This window comes from Stomoxys calcitrans, chromosome 1 (assembly GCF_963082655.1).
Source record: "Stomoxys calcitrans chromosome 1, idStoCalc2.1, whole genome shotgun sequence".
In the NCBI taxonomy this organism is placed as follows: Eukaryota; Metazoa; Arthropoda; class Insecta; order Diptera; family Muscidae; genus Stomoxys; species Stomoxys calcitrans.
The window spans coordinates 234409886-234434866 of record NC_081552.1 but is presented as its reverse complement, the minus strand read 5'-3'; the positions used below and the strand labels follow the sequence as shown (position 1 = coordinate 234434866).

Sequence of the window (24981 nt, the reverse complement as noted above, 5' to 3'; positions counted from 1 at the left end):
TAAAGTCTTAGATAAGCATTTCCAGTTGTTACACATTGAGTAACGAAGGAAGTAAAAATCTATCACTGCTATCCTTTTCGGCAGTTTTTTTCCTTCTGTATTTATATATATTTATTTTAATTCAACAATTAAAACGACATGAATACTTCGCATAATTTATTCAGCATTCTATGAGTTAAAACTATTGTATTTTTAATTTCCTTTAAAATATTTAATTAACTAATAATTTTTTTTTGGAATTATCAATTACAATTACAACTACAATTACTATACATTTCATCACAATTACAACAACAATTACTATACATTTCATCAAAATAGTGAATCTTTCTCTGCCACTCATGATGTATTCTATGATGAGTAGTGGACTCGACCTCAATTGTCTTCAAAGTTCTTTCTTAAGATGCGAATCTATGTGGAGGGATATGGTGATGGTGTTGGTGTTGGTACAAATAAAATTGTGCGTTCATTTAATGACCGCTGATTAGGTCATGAGGGTGTGTTCTCCGATTTAATTAAACAACAAAAGCAATAACAAATACCAGCTGCAATAACAAAAAGAACATAGCCACAAACAAGCATTCTCCAATATACTACATACAACTTCAGAGTAACAACAATGTCAACTTAGTATGGATGAGTCTGTTGACTATTGACTGAATGACTGACAGTATGTACAGTACATACGAGTACTACAATGATGGTCAACTATTATCTACACAAATTCATTGCAAGCCATTTGTCATTTAAATGAAAAGTTTTTGAAAAGTTTATAAAAAAAAACAAAAACGATATAGGGAAAAGAATTGAATACAGCTTAAAAGAACAAAATTTAAACAAGTAAGAGCGTGCAAAGTTCGGCCGGGCCGAATCTTATATACCCACCACCAGGGGTCGCATTTGTCAAGTTCTATGCGCGGTATCTCTTTTTAGGCAAACAAAGAATATTAAATTAGAAGTGTTATGTTATTGGAGCTATATCAAGTTATAGTCCGATTCGGACCATAAATGAATGCTGAACATTGTAGAAGTCATTGTGTAATATTTCAGTTCATTCGGATAAGAATTGCACCTTGTAGGGGCTCAAGAAGCAAAATCGGAAGAGCGGTTTATAGGGGAGCTGTATCAAGCTATTGATCGATTCAGACCATATTAGACAGCCCCCCCCCCTTGTAGGGGCTCAAGAAGCAAAAATCGGAAGATGGGTTTATATAGGAGCTGTATCAAGCTATTGATCGATTTAGACCATATTAGACACGTATGTTGGAGGTTATGAGAGAAGCCTTTTTACAAACTTTCTGCCAAATTGGATGAGAATTGCGCCCTCTAGAGGCTCAAGAAGTCAAGATCCCAGATCGGTTTATACAGGGTGGCTGATGAATATTGCTACAATGATGAATATTGCTACATTTTTTTTTCGGTGTATGGAATACATTTTTCTTTTATTCATGTTAAATTAAATTATTAAATTAATTATTAAATTATTATTAATTAAATTAATTAATTAATTAATTAAATTAATTATTAAATTATTATTATTAAATAGAAAAAAAGTTATTACATTTTTTTTTGGTAGCGGCTTTCATCAGCCACCCTGTATGACAGCTATATCAGGTTCTATACCGATTTACGCCATACTTGGCACAGTTATTGGAAGTGATAACAAAACATTTCATGCAAAATTTTAGCCAAATCGCATGAGAATTGCGCCCTCCAGCGGCTCAAGAAGTCAAGATCCAAAATCTGTTTATATGACAGCTATAGCAAATTATGAACCGATTTGAATCGTGCAATTTGGGACAGTGAGTTGTGTTAGGCCTATCAACATTCTTCTGCAATCTGGACTAGATCGGCCAATATTTGGATATAGCTGCCATATAGACCGATCTCTCGATTTAAGGTCTTGGGTAATTAAAAGACGCATTTATTGTTCGATTTTGCCAAAATTTGGGACAATGAGTTATGTTGGGGCCTTCGACACCCCTCTTCAATTTGGCTTAGATTAAACCAGATTTGGATATAACTGCCATATAGACCGAACTTACGATTTAAAGTTTTGGGTCTATGAAAGACACATTTACTCTCCGATTTCGCCGAAATTTGGGACAATGAGTTATGTTAGGGCCTTCGACATTTTGCTTCAATTTCGCTCAGATCGGTCCAGATTTGGATATGGCTGCCATATAGACCGATCCCTCGATTTAAGATTTTGGGTCCATAAAAAGCGCATTTATTGTCCGATATCGCCGAGATTTGGGACAGTAAGTAGTGTTAGGCCCCTCGACATCTATCCGCAATTTGGCCCAGATCGGTCTAGATTTGGATATAACTGTCAAATACACCGATCATTCAATTTAAGATTTTGAGTCCCTTAAAAAGCGCATTTATTGTTCGATTTCGCCGAAAGTTGGGACAGTGAGTTGTGTTAGACCCCTCGACATTCTTCTGCAATTTGGCCCAGATCGGCCAAGATTTGGATATAGCTGCCATATATCCCGATCTTTCGATTTAAGGTCTTGGGTAATTAAAAGACGCATTTATTGTTCGATTTTGCCAAAATTTGGGACAATGAGTTATGTTAGGGCCTTCGACATCCCTCTTCAATTGGGCTTAGATTGGTCCAGATTTGGATATAGCTGCCATATAGACCGATCTTTCGATTTAAAGTTTTGGGTCCATGAAAGACACATTTACTGTTCGATTTCGCCGAAATTTGGGACAATGAGTTCTGTTAGGGCCTTCGCCATCCTTCTTCAATTTGGGTCAGATCGGTCCATATTTGGATATGGCTGCCATATAGACCGATCTTGCGATTTAAGGTCTTGGGCCCATAAAAGGTGCATTTAGAGTTCGATTTCGCTGAAATTTGGGACAGTAGGTAGTGTTAGGCCTCTCGACATCTTTCCGCAATTTGGCCCAGATTGGTTCAGATTTGGATATAGCTGCCATATATTGGGTTGCCCAAAAAGTAATTGCGGATTTTTTAAAAGAAAGTAAATGCATTTTTAATTAAACTTAGAATGAACTTTAATCAAATATACTTTTTTTACACTTTTTTCTAAAGCAATCTAAAAGTAACAGCTGATAACTGACAGAAGAAAGAATGCAATTACAGAGTCACAAACTGTGAAAAAATTTGTCAACGCCAACTATATGAAAAATCCGCAATTACTTTTTGGGCAACCCAATAGAACATTATCTCGATTTAAGGTCTTGGGCCCATTAAAGGTGCATTTAGTGTACGATTTTGCCAAAATTTGGGATAGTGAGTTGTGTTAGGCTCTTCAACATACATCTTCAATTTGGTTCAGCTCCGTCGAGATTTGGATATAGCTGCCACATAGAGCAATCTCTCGATTTAAGGTTTTTGGCTCATAAAAGGCGCATTTATTTTCCGATGTAGCCGAAATTTGAGACAGTGAGTTGTATTAGGATTTTCGTCATCTTTCTTCTATTCGAACCAGATCGGTTCAGATTTGAATATTGCTCCCATATAGACCAAACTCTCGATTTAAAGTCTTGGGCCCATAAAATGCGCATTTATAATCCGATTTTGCCGAAATTTGAAACAGTGTCTTATGTTAGGCTTTTCGACGGCCGTGTCGTATATGGTTCAGATCGGTATATATTTGCACATAGCTACCAAAAAGACCAACCAACTATTAGACCATTCAATGTCTGAGCCGAATATGGTCCAAATCGGACCATATTTCGATGTAGCTTCTATGGGGCATAAAGGATGCATTTTTCACCGGGTTGTGACGAAAGGGGGTTTTCATACATACCCGAGGTGGTGGATATCCAAAGTTCGGACCGGCCGAACTTAACGCCTGTTTACTTGTTTATTAATTAAAAATTATTTAAAATTAATTTTTATTGAGTTTAATGACTCAATATAGACCAATTATATTATTAAAATTTTTTTTTGTTTTATACAATATTTATGTAGTTCACTTTTTACTCTCTCGCTCACTAAACGCTTCACTGCACATCACCCATTCATAAATTCCTGGCTATCAATGAATACTATGTGTGTCTGATTGAAAGTATGCCACAGATATACAAACTTTGTTTTGCAGTTTTGTTCTCCTCTAGTTTTCCTTAAATGCAAATAATTAACAATCTGTGCACATCGAATTCTCGCAGAGTAACAAACTAAATTAGCCATGCAAATGTGGCCTAGTGTTGCAGTTCATTGCTCATTCTGCGCATGTGTGCATGGACATTTGTTTCATGGTCTACGCACTTTTAGTACTCAAACGTCTAGATTTCATAGAATTGACATTAAGTTCTAGCACAAGTACAGAGAAAAGGGAGGAACAGCTGGAACGTGCAGTCCGATTCAAGTTTTAAGCTCAATGATAAGGGGGCCTTCTTTTTATATCCGAGTCCGAACGGCGTGCCGCAGTGCGACACCTCTCTGTAAAGAAGTTTTACATAGCACAGTACCTCACAAATGTTGCCAGCGTTAGGAGGGGAAAACCACCGTTGAAATTTTTTTCTGATGGTCTCACCAGGATTCGAACCCATGCGTTCAGCGTCATAGGCGGACATGCACTATTGTTGAGTTAATCCATGTCGAAAGCTGTAACAAATAATCGCACGAAAATATTTACGATTTAATTCCATTTTTTGGGGAAGATCAATCTTTCAAGTTACTGTAAACAACACAAATAGCGCTCGTATGTCAAAATGTTTTGAGTACGTATACCCTCAAAAGTATCAAGCTTTACGATAATGCTGTCAGTTGGACAAGGGTTGTCCAATCCCGTAATATAAAAGGCAACCCTCGTATAATCCTAGTCGATCTATAAACATATATCCTATCCAAGATCACTCCTAAGTATCTGACCTTGTCAGATATCGAAATCGTTTTATTGAGGAAACGTGGTGTGTGAAATTGGCCCACCTTCGTCTTTTAGGTTAATATTGAGACCCCTGTTTCTAACCCAGTCATATGCCATATGCAAGATCCTTTCGGCTCTTCTGCATAGCTCGTTGGGATCCTTACCCCTAAGTAGTGTTATAATATCGTCTGCATGCATATGAGTTCATATCCAATATGGTGATATAGGCCCCTCTAAGTTAGAGCTGGCAAATCATCGATAATTGCAACATTTGATATTTTTCGCAGATTCTCTTCTTGTCCATAAGCAGCTTAGGTTCAAAGATGGGCTATATCGGACTATATTTTGATATAGCCCCCATATAGACCGATCCGCCGATTTAGGGCCAAATTTATCATCCGATTTTGATGAAATTTGGGATCGTGAATTGTGATAGGCCCTTCGACATCCTTCTTCAATTTGGCCTAGATCGGTCCCGATTTGGATATAGCTGCCATATAGACAGATCTCTCGACTAAATATTTTGCCCCACAACTAAATATTTGCCCCGATTTTGCCGAAATTTAAGAAAGTGAGTTGTGTTAGGCCCTTTCACATTCTCCTTCAATTTGGTCCAGATCGGTCCAGATTTGAATATAGCTGCCATATAGACCGATCTCTCGATTTAAGGTTTTGGGACCATAAAAGGCGCATTTATTGCCCGATGTCGCTGAAATTTGGGACAATGAGTTAAGTTAAGTCCCTCGACATACTTCTGTAATGTGGCACAGATCGGTCCAGATTTGGATATAGCTGCCATATAGACCAATCTCTCGATATAAAGTTTTGGGCCCATAAAAAGGCACATTGATAGTCCGATTTCGGCGAAATTTGGGACAGTGAGTTACGTTAAGCCCCTCGACATATTTCTGTAATATGGTACAGATCGGTTCAGTTTTGGATATAGCTGTCATATAGACCGATGTCTTGATTTAAGGTTTTGAGCCCATAAAAGGCGCTTTTATTGCCCGATGTCGCTGAAATTTGGGACAGTGAGTTTAGTTAAGCCCCACGACATACTTCTGTAATATGGCACAGATCGGTCCAGATTTGGATGTAGCTGTCATATAGACCGATATCTCGATTTAAGGTTTTGAGCCCATAAAAGGCGCTTCTATTGTTCGATCTCGTTGAAATTTGGGACAGTGAGTTGTGTTGGGCCCTTCGACGTTCTTCTTCAATTTGGCTCAGATCGGTCCAAATTTGGATATAGCTGCCATATAGATCGATCTCTCGATTTAAGGTTATGGGGCCATAAAAGGCGTTTTTATTGTCCGAATTCGCCGAAATTTGGGACAGTGTGTTGTATAAGGCTCTTCGACATTTTTCTGCAACTTGGCCTTAGTCGGTCCAGATTTGGATATGGCTGCCATATAGACTGATCTCCCGATTTTAGGTTTTGGGCCCATAAAAGGCGCATTTATTGTCCGAATTCGCCGAAATTTGGGACAGTGAGTTGTATAAGGCTCTTCGACATTTTTCTGCAACTTGGCCTTAGTCGGTCCAGATTTGGATATGGCTGCCATATAGACTGATCTCTCGATTTAAGGTTTTGGGCCCATAAAAGGCACATTTATTGTCTGATGTCGCCGAAATTTGGGACAATCAGTTGTGTTCGGACTTTTGACATCTTTCTGCAATTTGGCCCAGATCGGTCCAGGTTTGGATGTAGCTGCCATATAGATCTATCTCTCGGTTTGTGGTTTTAGGCCGATATGAGGCACATTTATTGGCCGATGTCGCCGAAATTTGGGACAGTGAGTTAAGTTAAGCCCCTCGACATACTTCTGCACTTAGCACTCTTTTACTTGTTTTTTATCTTTTTATCCCTGCTTTTTTAAAACATTGATGCTTTTATTTCACGTTCTTTCATTAACTTAATTCTGTTATGTGCTTTTTAAATGACTTTAATGGAATGTGCCTAACTCGATTTGCAGGAATTCCCTTCGGTGGAAGGGCTAAGTTGTAACTGCATACCTGCATACTCACAATTAAACAAATGCCGGAAGTTTTCATATTTTTTGGCGTGGTTGCAAAACGGACATGCTTACATTACTAGCCCTCTGCACTCCCCCTTTCGAAAGCCTATGAAAACAACCCTTAAACGCACCGGCTAAATTTCAATTAAAAGCAACATAAATGCAGGGATGGAATACAAAGGGGAGTGCCTTCCCAAAAAAAAAAATACCGGCATTTGACCTGTGAAGAAATTCAACGCAATAAAAACCACCCTTGAAATGAAACGATGAAAACAACAACAAAATTTATGCATACGGATGCGTGCTTTTCTATAACAATTCATTTTGAAATTTTGTGAAGAGGAAACTTTAAAAACAAACTTTAATGTTGAACGAAAAAGGGGAGAACTTTGAGTGAAAGTAAAGAGGGATGAAAAATAACTTCGGATAGAGCTACAAACTGTATTTGGTTACAATAAGGTATAGGGAATAAGGGGAAAAACATTTCGAATATGGTTTTCATAGCAGATTTCATCAAAATTTGAACATTTTGTTGAAATTTTACAATATATTGGGTTGCCCAAAAAGTAATTGCGGATTTTTTAAAAGAAAGTAAATGCATTTTTAATAAAACTTAGAATGAACTTTAATCAAATATACTTTTTTTCAAAAGCAAGCTAAAAGTAACAGCTGATAACTGACAGAAGAAAGAATGCAATTACAGAGTCACAAGCTGTGAAAAAATTTGTCAATGCCGACTATATGAAAAATCCGCAATTACTTTTTGGGCAACCCAATATTTTAAAAAGATTTTTCGAAATTTTAGTTTTGTTGTAAACCTAGTTGAAATTCGGTTTTTATTGAGAATATAATCGAATATGGCTTTTTTTCAAAATTTTTATACATATTTTTTTTTTTGTTATTTGGTGTGTGTAGTAGATGGGGACAGTAGGAATCCCGTCATATCAATAGATGGTTAACTATTCAAATACATCTCCTAGCATATGAAACATTTTATTTTGATCAATAAAGACCATATTGGATATAAACATCATTGAGGAATATACAGCTCCATTCTGCATACAGCTTCCCAAATACTTTAAAATTTTGGGACGACAACAATAAATTCTTTAAATAAAACAACAGAATGGCTGCATATGTTTCCCATCCAACTAATCCAGATATGAACCACATAAATCCAATTAGTTGCCTTTACATATTCCAACAAAACCACAACCAATTTGTTTACATGAAAAAAACAAACAAATACTCCCCAAAAAACAACTTCAATCTCAAATTCCTATAAATCATTGTTCAGACATAACATAACACTAAAATTGTATGGAAAGAAAAATTGGTGAAGAAAAACGCAACCTCATTATGTTTTTATGCACGCATGCTTTTTTTATGCTCATACTTGACTTTATCTAATTTATTATTCAAAATCGAAATTGTATTGATTTTGTAAGACTGTGGGCTCGCTCACCCAACAATTTATTGTTTTACCAACCTAATAGCAACCAAGGCACATATGCAACAGAAGCATTCAGCCATCAACACCAAGGTAGTGTAGACCCCAGTGATGATACTTGTGATAATGGGGGACTATTTTGAATATTTTTTGTGAGTATGAAAGTAAAGAAAAAATTTGTAAAATTTTTATTTTGAGGAAAATTTTTGGAAAATTTTGTCAAAATTCGGTTTTTTGGGGAAAATATTCTTAAAAGACAACAAACAAACAAGTAAAAAGGCGTAAAGTTCGGCCGGGCCAAACTTTGGATACCCACCACATCGGATTTATATGTAAACCATTTTTCGTCAAAATCCGGTGAAAAATTCATACCTTATGCCCCATATCAGCTATATCGAAATATGTTCCGATTTGGTCTAATTACTAATAAGTACAAGTCATTGTTCAATTGTATATAACAAAATTTTGATCTTTTTGATAGCTTTATCTAGAAATAAACCGATCTGAGCCATAAACGACACGGATGTCGAAAAGCCTAACATAAGTCACTGTCCCAAATTTTGGCGAAATAGGACAATAAATACGCCTTTTATGGACCCAAATATTAAATCGAGAGATCGGTCTATATGGCTGCTATATCGAAATCTGGACCGATCTGAGCCAAATTGAAGAAGAATGTCGAAGGGCTCAACACAACTCAGTCCCAAATTTCGGCGAAATCGGACAATAAATGCGCCTTTTATGTACCCAAGACCTTAAATCGAGAGATCGGTCTATATGGCTGCTATATCCAAATCTGGACCGATCTGGGCCAAATTGAAGAGGGATGTCGAAGGCCCTAACACAACTCACTGTCCTCAATTTCGGCGACATAGGACAATAAATGCGTCTTTTATAGGTTCAAAACCTTAAATCGAGAGATCGGTCTATATGGCAGCTATATCCAAATCTCGACCGATCTGAGCCAAATTGAAAAAGAATGTCGAAGGGCCCAACACAACTCACTATCACAAATTTCGGCGACATCGGACAATAAATGCGTCTTTTATGGACCCAAGACCTTAAATCGAGAGATCGGTCTATATGACAGCTATATCCAAATCTGGACCGATCTGGGCCAAATTGAAGAGGGATGTCGAAGGCCCTAACACAACTCACTGTCGAAGGCCCTAACACAACTCACACAACTCCTCAATTTCGGCGACATCGGACAATAAATGCGTCTTTTATGGACCCAAGATCTTTAATCGGGAGATCGGTCTATATGACAGCTATATCCAAATCAGGACCGATCTGTGCTATATTGCAGAAGTATGTCGAGGGGCTTAACTTAACTCACTGTCCCAAATTTCGGCGAAATCGGACAATGAATGTGCCTTTTATGGGCAGAAAACCTTAAATCGAGAGATCGGTCTATATGGGGGCAATATCAGTTTATAGAACGATTTGAACCGTACCAGGCAGAATTGTTGGAAGTCATAACAGAACATCACATGCAAAATTGAAGCCAAATCGGATAAAAATTGTGGCCTCCAGGGACTCAAGAAGTCAAATAGGGAGATCGGTTTATATGGAAGCTATATCAGGTTATTGACCCATTTGGACCTTACTAAGCAGAGTTGTTTGAAGTCACAACAGAACACTACATTGCATTTTCAGTCAAATCGGCCAAAAATTGCGGCTTCCAGGGGCTCAAAAAATCAAATCGGGAGATTGGTTTATTTGGGAGCTTCAACTAAATCTGAACCGATATGGCCCATTTGCGATCCGTAATGACCTACATCAATGTTAAGTATGTGTGAAAAATTTTGAACGGCTAGCTTTACGCCTGCTATCGAGATTTCGACAGACGGACGGACATGGCTAGATCGACTCAGAGCTTCGAGACCATCAAGAACGACGAATTTTTCGAGGTGTTACAAACAGAATGACTAAATTAGTATACCCCCATCCTATGGTGGTGGGTATAAAAATATGAAGATTCTGGCGAAATCGCGATGCAGAAAGCCAGTGAAATGCTTTTGAGCAACATCACACATTTTGCCTTACTTTTGAAAGTTCTTTGCTGCGCTATTCTTTGAATGGAAAGGATTGAACGAAGTGGTCTATAGCCGGATAATATGCTGCAGTGGCATCTTAAAACTTAAAAAACAAATTAATTGTTAGAAAATGTTATTTTTGACGATAAAAATGATCGTCAAACTCTAATTTCAAAGTAATAACGATCCACAGCTATCATCTCTGCTCCACTCCCCTACCGCCTAAGAAAGCAATCACTCACTCACAAAGACAGCGAAAAAAAATGTAAAACTACTCCCACCAATCTTCAGTAAGAAATTAAGAAAAAAAATAATTAAAAACTCAACATTTTCTAAAAATACCATTTGAATATAAATCTAAAAGTGATGCGGCCCATTAACAGAGAAGAGGAGCCATGGAAAACCACCCAAAAACAAAAACACTCGGTATGTTGTTTATAAACACAAATAGGGAGAATGATATCTGCCACTGATGGTGCACCCACCGTGTGTTGTTGCATGCGGAAGAGGTGCTCGTGCCGCCGCTGTGAACTGCAGGAATGCTAGATGGATGGATGGAGGGAAGAATGTGATGCATGGCTGGCTAATACTAAAGTTGTGGGATACGCATCTTAGCATGGCACACTTTGGCTTTAAATCTAAATGCTGAAGTGTGCTGCCATAAGACTTTGAATTGGGATAGATTTAATAATTAGCCTGTCTTCTCTAATGAATTTGGAGTAATTTTGTACGTTTTATAAAAATAAAATCTAGGGAAATCTGTTGATGTTTTTCGAGGGTGTCACATATAAAAAATTGAAATGAATTTTTCGTGGAATAGAAGAGAAAAAAAAAATGATTCTATGAAAACTCAACGTATTTTTAATGAAATATGAAAGAAAAACAAGTAAACGTGTGTTAAGTTTAGCAGGGATGAATCTTATACACCCTCCATCATGGATCGCAATTGTTGAGTCCTTCCCGGTATGTCTTTATAGGCAAACAATGAATGATGGATATCCAATAAGGAAAGGCAAAAGTCGGGCTGAACCGACTATATATTGGGTTGCCCAAAAAGTAATTGCGGATTTTTTAAAAGAAAGTAAATGCATTTTTAATAAAACTTAGAATGAACTTTAATCAAATATACTTTTTTTACACTTTTTTTCTAAAGCAAGCTAAAAGTAACAGCTGATAACTGACAGAAGAAAGAATGCAATTATAGAGTCACAAGATGTGAAAAAATTTGTCAACGCCGACTATATGAAAAATCCGCCCATTGCCTTTTTCTCTGGTTCATTACCCTTTCCCTTGGGGAAGGGTACTTTTGTTAGCATTTCCCTTGGGAAAGGGTACTTTTAAAACCTTTTCCCATGGGAAATTTTTGTTAAGGCTACTTTTATTGCCTTTTGTCGTGATAAAGGTTACTTTTTATATTTTCCACCATAGGGTGGGGTATATAGTTTCGTCATTCCGTTTGTAACACCCCGAAATATATGTCTGAGACCCCATACTGTATATATATTCTTGATCGTCATGGCATTTCAAGTCGATCTAGCCAAGTTTGTCCGCCATCCGTCAGTCGGTCTGTCGAAAGCACGATAACTTTCGAAGGAGTAAAGCTTGTCGCTTGGAATTTTGCACAAATATTTCTTATAAATGTGGGTCGGTTGGGATTGAAAATGGGCCAAATCGCTTAATGTTTTAATATAGCTGCCATATAAACAGGTCTTGGGTTTTGACTTCTTGAGCTTTTGGAGGGCGCAATTCCTTTCCGATATGGCTAAAATTTTTTTTTTCAAAATTTTGTTTTTAAACTAAATTTTTAAATATAATTTTCAAAAAAAAAAAAAAAAAAAATTATTATAAAAAATAAAATCAAAATTTAAAATTTTGACAATATTTTATTTCGTAGAAAATGTTGTCAAAAGGTTACACTAAATTAAATTTTTAATTTTTTTAGGTTTTTTTCTCGATTCAATCAGATATGCTATTCACCTCCGCTCAACAGCCATCACCACTTAGCAGTCACAGCTTACTGAGCTGTGGGCTAAAACAAATGCATTCCCAATGATGCGTTTGTTGACCATTCATTCATCTGGTGCTGAACCCCTATGAGGCAGATTGGCTGTGGTGGCATTAGTGTTGGTGCACCAAATACAAATGATGTAATCAACACGAATGTTGAATATATGCGGATGACTTCATTCGTTTGCTCGGTTAACATTGAGAAGTGGAATATCCTTTTTGTTGGCACGACGATTTTGGCGTCAACAACAATACGACACTGAGTCTCCTTTGGCATCATGGCAAATGTGACACAAGGCCAACCATATGAAGTTGAAACTTTAATTGGATGTCGAGGAGAAATAGAAGTAATAAAACAAAAAAAAAAAAAACCAACGCGAAATGAGGAAATGGCAAAAAACCAGTGAATGATGATGCATCCTGCTGACGCAGCATGTTCAAGGACATTGTAAGTGAGTGCAGTTGGTTGCAGATATAGGAGAAAAAGTATGATAAAGAGGAAAAAATATAGGTTGCAAATGGTTTTCAAACAAAATTTTAAATTTAATATCTTCTGGCCTTCTTTGGCCACGATCAGTCCAGATTTGGATATTTTGGGTTGCCTAAAAAGTAATTGCGGATTTTTTAAAAGAAAGTAAATGCATTTTTAATAAAACTTAGAATGAACTTTAATCAAATATACTTTTTTTACGCTTTTTTTCTAAAGCAAGCTAAAAGTAACAGCTGATAACTGACAGAAGAAAGAATGCAGTTACAGAGTCACAAGCTGTGAAAAAATTTGTCAACGCCGACTATATGAAAAATCCGCAATTACTTCTTGGGCAACCCAATAGCTGGCAAATTTTGATACCATATTCGTATTTTACTCTCCAATACTTATCATTTGGTACCTATATTCTTTCATTCGGTCCACTTTTGATTTTAGGTTGTATTTTTATATAAGGGGGAGGGTCCGTCCCCCTTCTGACACCGAAAAATTATAAAGTCTATGTTTCCTTCCAGACCAATCTACAGAATATGCTAAAATTTCGAGAATATCGGTTCTGCCGTTTTTCAGTCTATACGGAACAAACAAACCGAGTCCCATATATCCGTGATTGGGTAATGTGCCCATTTTGGGCGTTTTTGTTGAGGTGGGGTGATCCCCTATACTTCAACATGAATTTGTATGCCAGATTCGTTATCTACTCCCGCATACCTTTTATTTGATACCCATATTGTCCTCATATTGGGCCACTTTTGATTTTGGGTGGTGTTTTTGGGGTAACGGTGGAGGGTCCGCCCCCCTCCGTTATCAATAAATTATAAAGCCTATTCCTACTTCCTGACCATATTCGTAATCTACTCCCGGACACCTTTCATTTGAGTCCCATATTGTCATGATCGTCAAATAGACCTATTTTAAGGGCTTTTGGGACTGGGGCGGCCCCCTAGGTACTTGGACCCAACTTTTATTATGAAATTCGTACTTTACTCTTGAATACCTTTCATTTGAACCCCATATTGTGCCGATCGCTCCACTTTTATGTTTGAGTAGTACTTTTGGGATAAGGGGGAGGGTCCGCTCCCCTCTCGATATCAAATAATTATAGAGCCTATGTTTCTTGCCAGACCAAAATTTTATAATCCTTTTTCAAGGAAATGTTTTTTTTTTTTTAATTTTTCTATAAAAAATTGTATCGCTCCAGTTTTATGTTTGGGTAGTACTTTTGGGATAAGGGGGAGGGTCCGCTCCCCTCTCGATATCAAAAAATTATATAGCCTGTGTTTCTTGCCAGACCAAAATTTTATAATCCTTTTTCAAGGACATTTTTTTTTTTATTTTTTTTTTTATTTTTTTTTTTAATTTTTCTATAAGAAATTTTATTAAAAAATTTTTTATTTTAAAGAAAATTTTGTCAACATTTTATTTTCATTGAAAATTTTGCCAATTTTTGTTTTGTTTTGCTTTATTGGTTCACTCATAAACTATGCTGTTGCCATCATTTAGCCCAAATTGCCTTGTATGGTTTATGCACCTCCCCAAATTCAGCTGAAATTTCTGGTGATTTGAACGCATGTGGCAGCCGATGCAATCTCCACCAGCTCATCGTTGTTCTAGTTGTCGTGCAACATGCAAATGCAATGACTTTTGGTTCAGTTTTATTATGGTCTTTTATTTATTTTTATTTGTTGTTGTTGTTTTACTTATTTCGTTTCATGTTCGCATAAAGTGTGCACATTTTTTTTAGAGTATTTGGGTTACAAGGAGCAAGTGAGTCATACTTGGTTGGTTCGACAATATTTTGGCACAGTTTTTGTACCGAATTTTTATTTGTTTTCTTCTTAAATTGCCATAAGTAATACAGCATTGGAGCATTGACAATTTGTTTAGGGGAAAACTTTGTTGACATAATTTTGTAAATAAAACTTGAGGAGAGACGAAGGAAGGATTCATATCTGATTATGGAAATTAGTACCATGTTGAAAAACTTGAGTGAGGGGAAATATTACAAAGGGGGACTTGTTGCAACATTATATGAGTAAGCAAGTTTCCAACAAGAAACAAGTAAGAGCGTGCTAAGTTCGGCCGGGCCGAATCTTATATACCCTCCACCATGGATCACATTTGTCGAGTTCTATGCGCGATATCTCTTTTTAGACAAACATAGAATATTGAATAAGAACAGTTATGCTATTGGAGCTATATCAAGTTATAGTCCGATTCGGACCATAAATGAATGCTGAACATTGTAGATAGCATTGTGTAATATTTCAGTTCAATCGGATAAGGGGTCTCAAGAAGCAAAATCGGGAGATAGGTTTATATGGGAGCTGTATCAAGCTATTGATCGATTCAGACCATATTAGATACGTATGTTGAAGGTCATGAGAGAAGCCGTTGTACAAAATTTCAGCCAAATTGGGTGAGAATTGCGCCCTCTAGAGGCTCAAGAAGTCAAGATCCCAGATCGGTTTATATGGCAGCTATATCAAAACATGGACCGATTTAAACCATACTTAGTGCAGTTGTTGGCAGTGATACCAGAACACTACGGACAAAATTTCAGCCAAATCGAATGAGAATTGCGCCCTCTAGAGGCTCAAGAAGTCAAGACCCAAGATCGGTTTACATGGCAGCTATATCAAAACATAGACTGATTAAAACCATACTTAGTATAGTTGTTGGAAGTGCTACCAAAACACTACGTACAAAATTTCAATAAAATCGGATAAGAATTGCGCCCTCTAGAGGTTCAAGAAGTCAAGACCCAAGATCGGTTTATATGGCAGCTATATCAAAACATGGACCGATGTTAATCATACTTAGCGTAATTGTTGGAAGTGATACCAAAACACTACGTGCAACATTTAAAGAAAATCGGACGAGAATTGCGCCCTCTAGAGGCTCAAGAAGTCAAGTTCCCAGATCGGTTTATATGGCAGCTATATCAAAACATGGACCGGTTAAAACCATACCTAGTGTAGTTGTTGGAAGTGCTACCAAAACACTATGTGCAAAATTTGAATAAAATCGGATGAGAATTGCGCCCTCTAGAGGCTCAAGAAGTCAAGACCCAAGATCAGTTTATATGGCAGCTATATCAAAACATGGACCGATGTTAATCACACTTAGCGTAATTGTTGGAAGTGCTACCAAAACACTACGTACAAAATTTCAGTTAAATCGAACGAGAATTGCACCCTCTAGAGGTTCAAGAATTCAAGACCCAAGATCGGTTTATTGAAAGCTATATCAAAACATGGACCGATTTTGCCCATTTACAATACCAACCGACCTACACTATAAAAAAGTTTTTGTGTAAAATTTCAAGCGGCTAGCTTTACTCCTTCGAAAGTTAGCATGCTTTCGACAGACAGACGGACAGACGGACGGACAGACGGACGGACGGACGGACGGACAGACGGACGGACAGACGGACAGATGGACGGACATGGCTAGATCGACTTAAAATGACATGACGATCAAGAATATATATACTTTATGGGGTCTCAGACGCACATTTCGAGGTGTTACAAACAGAATGTCGAAATTAGTATACCCCCATTGTGGAGGGTATAACAAATATTTAAGAGAGTGACTTCATAAATTTGATAACAATGAAAAATTTGCATAAATCTTAAATTTGCGAAATTTTATAGATTTAATTTTTCATATCAATTTTTATACTCTCCACCATACACAGAAAAAATAAAAATCGTTTTTTTGTTTGTTTGTTTCTCTTTCAAGGCGAGCTTCATGATCGGAGATTTTCTTTTTTTGCAACTGGAAAAGGAAAGCCAGAGGTCCCAGTAGACACCAACTGCTATGGGACGCGTTTCGAAATTCGTTTACAATTACTCATCAGCCATATAAGGTGTGAAGGCTTCTAGGGCCGTATGTTGGTAAGTTCTACTTATAGCGAAAACTCCTCTTCCATATAAATACCACATTAACCACGCTCGATAACCCTGTCTATTAGCTATGCTTTACCCAATGCATGTATTTTTGTTCGGTTTCAATCACGAAATTAATATTAATTAATAATTCAAAATTATTGAATTTTTCAATTAATTTTTTAATTGATGCAACTAAAAAAAAGAATGATTGATAGTTTTTGAAAATTTCTTCTCTATTTGGTGCACAGATGTCAAACTTTTCGAACATGATCTTGGGTACATTTTTTGGGCAAAGGTGAGTGGGCACCCGTATAAAAAACTCGACCGCAGGCGTTCAGGTGTCGGGTAGTTTTGCCCTATATATCGGTAGCCCTTGGCCGATTTAGAATTCAATTGGTTTAATCCAGCACGTTGAACCGTCTGCCATGCCATTGCCAGAGATTTGTCGAAATGCTCTGCCATTCGTACTCATTCGACCATAGGCCGATTCTTCGAGAGTTTGAGGACAAGAGGCGGGTTATGGACGATACACTCTGCCAGGATTTGCTGGCCATTTCTGAGTGGGGTCGAATGAATCGAGTAGATTTTAATGCACGGTAGACTCAGTGCTGCTTGTTGTCACACAAACGATTCGCTGACCCATTACGATCATCTTTGTCTATCAACGGTGCAGATGTTGAGCAATCAGAAGCTCTTGATGTTCTGGGCATGAAAATACAAAGTGATGTCCGTTGGGCTAAACATGTATTTGAAGTGTCGAAAGAAGCAATCAAGTGTTTAGGCTTCCTTAAACGGTGTAAGAATTACTTCACTCCATCTGATCTTCTTAACATCTACACCACTTTTATAAGGCCGAAAATGGAGTACAACTCACATGTAGTTGGAGCTGGAGCTTCAAAATCATCCCTGGAGCTACTGGACCGTGTAGAGAGGAGAGCGATGGCGCTGATTGGGAACAGTGGGGTATCCAACTCTATTGCCTCCCTTCATCATCGTCGCAATGTGGGTTGTTTGGTGCTGTTCTAGCGGTACTTTCATGGCGTGTGTTCGTCTTCGTATTAGTCTTCTTATTCCTGATGTAAAGATGTATGTCAGGAATACTAGACATTCCAGAACTCACACCCGTTTGTATTGGGTTGCCCAAAAAGTAGTTGCGGATTTTTTAAAAGAAAGTAAATGCATTTTTAATAAAACTTAGAATGAACTTTAATCAAATATACTTTTTTTTACATTTTTTTTCTAAAGCAAGCTAAAAGTAACAGTTCATAACTGACAGAAGAAAGAATTCAATTACAGAGTCACAAGCTGTGAAAAAATTTGTCAACGCCGACTATATGAAAAATCCGCAATTACTTTTTGGGCAACCCAATAATTGATTGGCCAGCGGACCGCACAATGCATTATAAAGAGAATTCTTATTTCGCCCGAACCGTTCGTATGTGGAATCGACTTCCGGCTGATTTTTCCCATCGACTTTGACACCCAAACATTTAAGACAAATGTCAATAAGCACTACATCTTTTCCACCCCTAGAGGGCGCAATTCTTATAAGATTTGGCTGAAATTTTCAACTTGGCGTTTCGGTATGACTTCTAACAACTGTTTCAAGTATGGTAGGAATCGCTTAATAACCTAATAACCTGAGTTTTAAGCTCAATGATAAGTGGCCTCCTTTTAATAGCCGAGTCCGAACGGCGTGCCACAGTGCAACACGTCTTTGGAGAAAAGTCTTACATGGCAAAGTACCTCACAAATGTTGCCATCATTAGGAGGGGAAAACCATCGTTGACATCTTTTTTTGTGATGGTCTCGTCAGGATTCGAACCCAGGCGTTCAGCGTTATAGGCGGACATGCTAAGCTCTGCGCTACGGTGGCCTCCTCATAACCTGTTATAGCTGCCATTTAACCGATCTCCCTATTTGACTTCTTGAGCCTCTAGAGGGCGCAATACTCATCCAATTTAGTTGAAATTTTGCACATGGGGTTTTTGGCATGACCTCCAGCAATTGTTCCAAGCATTGTATAAATCAGTTCATAATCTGATATGCTGCCATATAAACCAATCTCCCAATTTGACTTCTTGAGCCTCTAGAGGGCGCTATTCGTATACGATTTCGCTGACATTTTGCACATGATGTTGCGGTCCGACTTTCAATAAATGCGGCAAGCACGGTTGGAATTGGATAGTAACCTGATATACCTGCCATATAAACCAATCTTCAGATTTGACTTCCTGAGCCTCTAGAGGGCGAAATTTTTTTCCAATTTGGCTGAAATTTTTCATGTGGTGTTTTGATACGTCCACCAACAGCTGGAATAATTATGGCCTAAATCGGTTCATAACCTGAGATAGCTGCCGATCTCCCGATTTTAATTCTCGGTTCTCGAACGCGTAAAGCTAGCAGCTTGAAATTTTGCACAGATACTTAGAATCGATATAGGTCGTTGGGGATTTCAAATGGGCCATACCGGTTCAGATTTAGATATAGCTCCCATAAAAACCGATCTCCCGATTTGAATTCTTGAGGCCTTGGAAGACGCAATTTTTGTACAATTTGGCTGAAATTTTGCAGATAGTGTTCTGTTATGATTTTCAACAACTGTGCCAAGTAAGGTCTAAATCGGTTTATAACCTGATATAGCTCCCATATAAACCGATCTCCAGATTGGACTTCTTGAGCCTTTACAAGCAGCAATTATAGTCCGATTTGGCTGAAATTGAGTATGTAGTGATTTGTTATGACTTTCAACAACTGTGCCAAGTAGGGTCTAAATCGGCTTATAACCCGATATAGCTCTCATATAAACCGATCTCCCGATTTGACTTCTTGAGCCTTTACAAGCAGCAATTATAGTCCGATTTGGCTGAAATTGAGTATAAAGTGTTTTGTTATGACTTTCAACAACTGTGCCCAGTATGGTCTAAATCGGTCTATAACCTGATATAGCTCCCATATTAACCGATCACCCGATTGGACTTCTTGACCCCTTACAAGCCGCATTTTTTATTTGATTGAGTATCTGGTATTTTGTTATGACTTTCAACGGCTGTGCCAAGTACGGTCCAAATTGGTGTATAACCTAATATAGCCCTCATGTAAACCGATCTCCCGATTTGACTTCTCGAGTTCTTACAAGCCGAAATTTTTTCCGTTTTGGCTGAAATTTTGCATGCGGTGTTCTTGTGCGACTTCCAACAACTGTGGCATAAATAAACCGGCCTCTCGTTCATCCTTGTTCGGTTCCTAGAAGCTTTAATTTTTCCTGGTTTGACAGAAGTTTGGTATGTAGAATAAAATAATGCCCTTCAACTAAATTTATTTTGTATAAATTTTAAGCAGAATCCATGGTGCTGGGTTCCTAAGATGAGATGAATACACCCTACAATTGAATAAATATCCCCAAACTTTTCCTATCTTTTATAAAAGGTTGACTATTCGATTGGTAGAATCATAAGATCGGAGGCCATCGTAGCGCAGAAGTTAGCATGTCCGCCTATGATGCCGAACGCCTAAGTACGAATCCTGGCGACAATATCAGAAAAATGTTCAGCGGTGGTTATCCCTTCCTTATAGAGCTGGCAAAATATCGATAGTATCGATAGTGCTATCTATCGATAGTATCGATAGTGCTATCTATCGATACTATCGATATTTTATTTTTTGTCTAAATATCGATTGATATTTTCCCAATCGATACTATCGGAAAAGTTAAATTTTTTTGCAAAATTGAACAAAAAACAAGTAAAAAGGCATTAATTTCGGCCGAGCTGAACTTTGGATACCCACCACCTCGGTTATATATATCACAGTCCGATAAAAATTGGATAACTTATGCACCCAAATTCGGCGCGAGTGGTCTTATAAATATAAGTCACTGTTGATTTAAAATTTCAACAAAATCGTGTATTAAAGAAAGCTTTTATGATCTTCAGACCCTTAACCGGCATATCGGTCTATATGACAGCTATATCTAAATACAGTCCTATTTTTACCATATTTGGGTGGGATGGCGGGTCGCCTAAAACTACTCACTGTTTCAAATTTCAGTGAAATTGGATAAAAAATAATGCTTTTATGGGCTTCAGATCCTTTATCGGGAGATAGGTCCATATGGCAGCTATATCTAAATATATTCCGATCTGAGCCATACTAAGGTCAGATGTTGAGAGGCTTAAAATAACCAAATGTTTCAAATTTCAGAGAAATTGGGCAATAAATAAATCTTTTATGGGCTTCAGACCCTTTAACGGGAGATCGGCCTATATGGCAGCTATATCTAAATATAGTCCGATCTGAACCATATTTAGGTCAGATGTAGGGAGGCCTAAAACTACTCACTGCTTTAAATTTCAGTGAAATCGGTTAAAAAATAAAGCTTTTATGGGCTTTAGACCCTTTATCGGGAGATCGGTCTATATGGCAGCTATATCTAAATATAATCCGATCTGAACCATATTTGGGTCAGATGTTAGGAGGCCTAAAACTACTCACTGTTTCAAATTTCAGTGAAATCGGTTAAAAAATTAAGCTTTTATGGGCTTCGGACCCTTTATCGGGAGATCGGTCTATATGGCAGCTATATTTAAATATAGTCCGATCTGACCCATACTTAGGTCAAATGTCGAGAGATTTTAAATAATCAACTGTTTCAAATTTAAGCGAAATCGGTTAAAAACTAAAGCTTTTATGGGCTTCAGGCCCTTTATCGGGAGATCCGTCTATATAGCAGCTATATCGAGATATAGTCCGATCTGACCCATATTTGGGTCAGAAGTCGGGAGGCCTAAAACTACTCATTGCTTCAAATTTCAGTGAAATCGGTGGAAAAAATAAAGCATTTATAGGCATTAGACCCTTTATCGGGTCAGATCGGTCTATATAGCAGCTATATCCAAATATGGTCCGACTTGGCCCATTCAAAAACTTAACCAGCGTGCATCAAAAATACGTATCTGTGCTAAATTTCAGCTCAATATTTCAATTTTTTAAGGCTGTAGAGTGATTGCAACAGACGTACAGACACACATCGTTAAATCGTCTTAGAATTTTACGACGATCCGAAATATATATACTTTATACGGTCGGAAATTGATATTTCGATGTGTTGCAAACGGAATGACTAAATGAATATACCCCCTATCCTATGGTGGTGGGTATAATAAGATATTAGTAACTGAATATATCCTATAAGACAAATATCGCCTATAGAGGGTGCAATTATCGATTATCGAATTACCGATTGGCCTAAAATTTTTAACGATGACAGTCGTTAAAAATGGAGATATTAAGCTGAAACTTTGTGCAGATTCTTTTTTTGTCCATAAGCAGGTTAAGCTCGAAGATGGGCTATATCGGACTATATCTTGATATAGCCCCCCTATATCAAGATTCTCCGATTTAGGGTGCAATTATCGATTATCGAATTACCGATTGGCCTAAAATTTTTAACGATGACAGTCTTTAAAAATGGAAAATTCAGCTGAAACTTTGCGAAGATTCTTTTTTTGTCCATAAGCAGGTTAAGTTCGAAGATGGGCTATATGGGACTATGTCTTGATATAGCCCACATATTGACCGATCGGCCGATTTAGGGTCTTAGGCCCATAAAAGCTACATTTATTATCCGATTTTGCTGAAATTTGGGACAGTAAGTTTTGTTAGGCCCTTCGACATCCTAAGTCAATTTGGCCCAGATCGGTTCAGATTTGAATATAACTGCCATATAGACCGATTCTCCGATTTAGAGTCTTAGGCCCATAAAAGCTACATTTATTATACGATTTTGCTGAAATTTGGGACAGTGAGTTGTGTTAGGGCTTTCGACATCCTTCGTCAATTTGGCTCAGATCGGTCCAGATTTGGATATAGCCCCCATATAGACCGACCGGTCGATTTAGGGTCTCAGGCCCATAAAAGCCACATTTATTTTCCGATTTTGCTGAAATTTGGGGCAGTGAGTTGTGTTAGACCCCTCGATGTCCTTCGTTAATTTGGCCCAGATCGGTTCAGATTTGGATATATCTGCCATATAGACGGATCCTCCGATTTAGGTTCTTAGGCCCATAAAAGCTACATTTATCATCAGATTTTGCTGAAATTTAAAACAGTGCGTTGTCTTAGGCCTTTCGACATCCTTTATCAATTTGGCTCAGATCGGTTCAGATTTGGATATAGCTGCCATATAGATCGATCCTCCGATTTAGGGTCTTAGGCCCATAAAAGCCACATTTACTATACGATTTTGCTGAAATTTGGTACAGTGAGTTGTGTTAGACCCCTCGATATCCTTCGTTAATTTGGCTCAGATCGGTCCAGATTTGGATATAACTGCCATATAGACCGATCTCCCGGTTTTAGGTTTTGGGGCCATTAAAGGCGCATTTATTATCCTATTTTGCCGAGATTTGAGACACTGAGTTGTGTTAGGCTCTTCAAAGTTCTTTTTCAGTTTGGCCCAGATCGGTGCAGATTTGAATATAACTGCCATATAGACCAATCTCTCGATTTAAGGTTTTGGGTCCATAAAAGGCGCATTGATTGTCCGATTTTGCCGAAATTCGGAACAGTGCGTTGTGTTAGGCTTTTCGACATCCGTGTCGTATATGGTTCAGATCGGTTTACTTTAAGTTATAGCTTCTAAAATGACCAATATTTTGTTGTACACAATTGAACAATGACTTGTACCGAGTAGTATTTGGTTCAAATCGGACCATATTTCGATATAACTGCTATGGGACATAAGGTAGGCAATTGACACCGGATTTTGATGAATGGTTGTTTACATATATACCCGAGGTGGTGGGTATCCAAAGTTCGACCCGGCCGAACTTAGCGCCTTTTCATAAACAATTTGTGGTGTTTACCAAATAATACATGAGCCACATGAAAGAGTTATTGTTATATAGGTTTATTTTATAAATTTTTCTGTGCATCTAAATACAAGTGAAATAAATTTCTAAACATCCAAATGTTAACACAATTTTCTGCATTGTTTGCATTTCATCACAATTAAAGTCGTTATCAAGTCTTTGAGCTTCTTTTGTTGGCATATCAATGACTGCCTTATTAGCATCCTTTTTCTTTCCTTTTATTATTTCCCATCAATATAAGCTTTGGGCAACATGTGTTGTTCAAGAGATCAAGTTTCATGTTTGTTTTTCAAAAAAGGCCTTTATTGGTAATTGTTGATGTTTCTCATACACAAGTGGGGAGGGTTCTTATGCTCTAGTGTGTCACTTTTCACAAAATTCCTAAGAATTTTGTAAACATGAAGACATTTTTTTTAGATTTGAAACTGAAAGCAAGCACCAACAGTTTTGAAATACTTTTTGAAGGCCATTCATGAAGCAAACAAAAAAAAAGAACAACCACAAACATGAAAAGGATAGTGATGATGACGTTTATTTTGGTTTTTTCTTTTTTTGTAAATACAAAATGCGTTTTTTTATTTTTCGTTTCTCATTTCCTCATTTTCTTTGGTGAACAAATTTTTTCCTTGCCAATTAACATAAATCAATTTTAAAAATTAGCACAGTAAATATCACACACAATTTTTTTATTTTGACTCTTCATTTTTCTTTTTTGTGGTTTTCTTGTATATTTTTATGGGTTTTTTGTTTTTCATTATATTTCTTTTTGTTGAAAATAGACATTCAAATAAAATAAATTTTTTTCAAAATTCACCTTTTATTTTTGAATTCTTATTTTAAGAACTTAAAACATCGCACAATAGCAAAAACACATTCACACAACACACGTTGTACTCTTTCTGTTCAAGCAATTTCGATATAGTTTTTTTATTTTTATTTTTTCGCGCGTCCGTTTTACTCAAGAACAACCGTACGGCTAAAATACCGAAAAAATAATAAAAAGTAATTTTGTGGATTTGTTCGTTCTACCACCTCTATTTAGTGAACAGATGAATGTGGTTATGGATGTGTGGAAACTGAGTTGATTTTAGTGGAAACTGAGTTGAATTGAGGGGAAACTGAGTTTGGTGAATTTTTTTCGTATTCAACCACCCAGTTGAGTAATTCACCACTAGTGTTAAGACATATAAACGGCAGCGACATCTGTTGGTTTTAAAATTTCATGCGTAAGGTTAAAGAGTATGGTGTATTGCAATCACAGTGGTTGGAGGAACTGCCATATTAAAGTAAAAAAAAATTATTAACATATTAAAACAACAAAAAAAAAAAAAAAAAATCTAAACTATAAATTAATTGAAATTATATTTA

General features: G+C 37.2%; 1 protein-coding gene and 1 long non-coding RNA gene across 2 annotated transcripts in view; one reads left to right on the top strand and one right to left on the bottom strand.

Annotated features, from left to right (window-relative positions):
* The window catches only part of LOC131997886 (uncharacterized), a 124344-nt gene extending 107605 nt beyond the window's left edge, over positions 1–16739 (top strand). Inside the window, exon 4 of the long non-coding RNA XR_009398474.1 lies at positions 16593–16739. This is a non-coding gene — a long non-coding RNA (uncharacterized LOC131997886). The remainder of the gene's footprint in view (positions 1–16592) is intronic.
* LOC106091485 (uncharacterized) overlaps positions 1–24620 on the bottom strand; it is a 109441-nt gene extending 84821 nt beyond the window's left edge. Inside the window, exon 1 of the mRNA XM_013258023.2 lies at positions 24428–24620. The gene's annotated coding sequence lies outside the window, so the exon portion shown is untranslated. The remainder of the gene's footprint in view (positions 1–24427) is intronic.
* Positions 24621–24981: the final 361 nt, after the last annotated feature.